At 32.8% G+C, this 1,987-nt stretch overlaps 1 protein-coding gene across 1 annotated transcript in view; it reads left to right on the forward strand.

The window, feature by feature from the left end:
* Positions 1–1,987, forward strand: part of LOC106457246 (elongator complex protein 5-like) — a 37,575-nt gene that overhangs the window by 8,236 nt on the left and 27,352 nt on the right. Inside the window, exon 3 of the mRNA XM_022383084.1 lies at positions 748–756. The gene's annotated coding sequence lies outside the window, so the exon portion shown is untranslated. The remainder of the gene's footprint in view (positions 1–747; positions 757–1,987) is intronic.

The raw sequence follows: 1,987 nt of genomic DNA on the forward strand, positions 1-1,987 counted from the left end.
AAACTCAGATTGGACAAATTTTGACATTTTTACTTACACTTATTTAAATTTTTTCTACAGATAAGTTTATCTACAAATCTATGATATTTCCATATAAATAATTATATTTTAGCTCATTTGTGGCACAGTGCAGCAGCGGGCCGGATGAACTGACCTCGCGGGCTGTAGTTTGGTGACCCCTGATGTAGATGAAGGAATGGTCAATGAATTATTTGAATTTGTTGATGACATTAAAGTTTTGAGTGATGCTGGCTGTGAGGAGGATGCTGCTGCTTTATAAAAAGATTTAAATTATTTGTTGAGTTAAGCAAATATATGACAGATGGCTATAAAATATAATAAATGCAAAGTAATGCATGTGGGATATCATAATTTGAATTATGAGTACAATTTTGAAGGACAAAATCTATCTTAACAGTATTATGGAAGAAAAAGAATCTTGATGTACTGGTTGATCAGTCTCTTTTAGCCATCCAAGCAATGTGTTGTTGCTAGTGGTAGGACAAATAGGATTTTAGGTTGTATCCAGAGAAATATTGAATACAAATCTAAAGAGGTTATAATATTGTTTGTATATGTCATTGGTTAGGCCAAAATTGGAGTATTGTGTTGTTCTTAGATGACTTACCTTGGGAAGGATATTGAATTGTTGGAAATGGCTTAAAGGAGGTTTCTAGGACAATACTTGGGATGGAAAGTTGTCATACAAGGACAGGTTAAAATATCTGAAATCATTTTCTCTTGAGAAAAGAAGAGTTAGAAGGGATATGATTGAGATGTTTAAGGTTGTTAAAGAATTGATAGTGTTGATGCATCATCTTTTTTGATATTTAATTGTGAAAATGGTAGGAATATGGGACACAAATATAAATTTTGGCCAGGTAGGTGTCATATTCAGCCAAGCCAGCTTTATTTTGTAACTGGATGGTTGGCCTTTGGAATGAATTGCCTTCAGGTAGAATGGATGCAGTTAATTTAAGGTAGTTTAAGGGAAGGCTTGATAAATATTTGAATGATAAGGGCTGGCCATGAGTGTTTTATTTTTATTTTAAAAAAAAAGATATATGTATACACATTATATTTAGTGTTGGCAATGAAAGATTGGGATTTTTAGTAATAATTAGCTGAATAAGACAAAGTTCTTCCTACCATCAGACTGGATTGTTTGTTTAGAACGAAATTTTATATCATGAGCTAATTTTTTACCTCTGATTGAACTCTTCTTTGTATAAAGATCCAGGTTCATCTGACGGAAAGTCAAATAACAGCAAGTGGACCTTGATATCTCTAAAACATTTAATAAACATATTACCATCTTACATACAAATACAAGTGTATCAGAACATTCTCAACACAGTTAGAAATACACTAAAGTTTAATATCATCAGCAAACTTTAATAACTTACTAATTATACATATAATTCAAAGGCAACATGGGATTTATTAGTCCATCCAGGCCATCCCTTCGACTAAACTAAATTTTCCCATCCATAACACCCAGCAGTCCTTAAGAAACTGATATTCTAACTTACCAGTATATATATTTTGTGAAATTGTTAACTATGTCATATTTAGTTTATTAAATCTTAAAAAAATTAATGTCGCGTTTTGGAACACTTTCATTAACCACCCCCCAAAAAACGTACATCACTTATAATAGTTAAATAAACCACCTAAACATCATGTTAGTGTAGCCTATATAATGTGCAAAGTTTAGTATACTCTAATCCCTTATAGTGATGGCACACAATGAGACACACATTCGGCATGTAATGCTGTTTGAAAACAAGAAGGGAAACAACACCTCTGTAGCCACAAAGAATATCAAAGATGTTTAAGGAGATGTTTTGAACATTCATAAGTGTCAACGATGGTTCAGCAAATTTCATTCAGGTGACTTTAGTCTTAAAAACTGTGATGGCAAGGGCCAACGTGTTGCAATTGATAGTGATGCTCTGAAGATGCTTGTTGAGTCTAATCCAAGGCA

This window comes from Limulus polyphemus, unplaced genomic scaffold (assembly GCF_000517525.1).
Source record: "Limulus polyphemus unplaced genomic scaffold, Limulus_polyphemus-2.1.2 Scaffold307, whole genome shotgun sequence".
NCBI classification, from domain to species: Eukaryota; Metazoa; Arthropoda; class Merostomata; order Xiphosura; family Limulidae; genus Limulus; species Limulus polyphemus.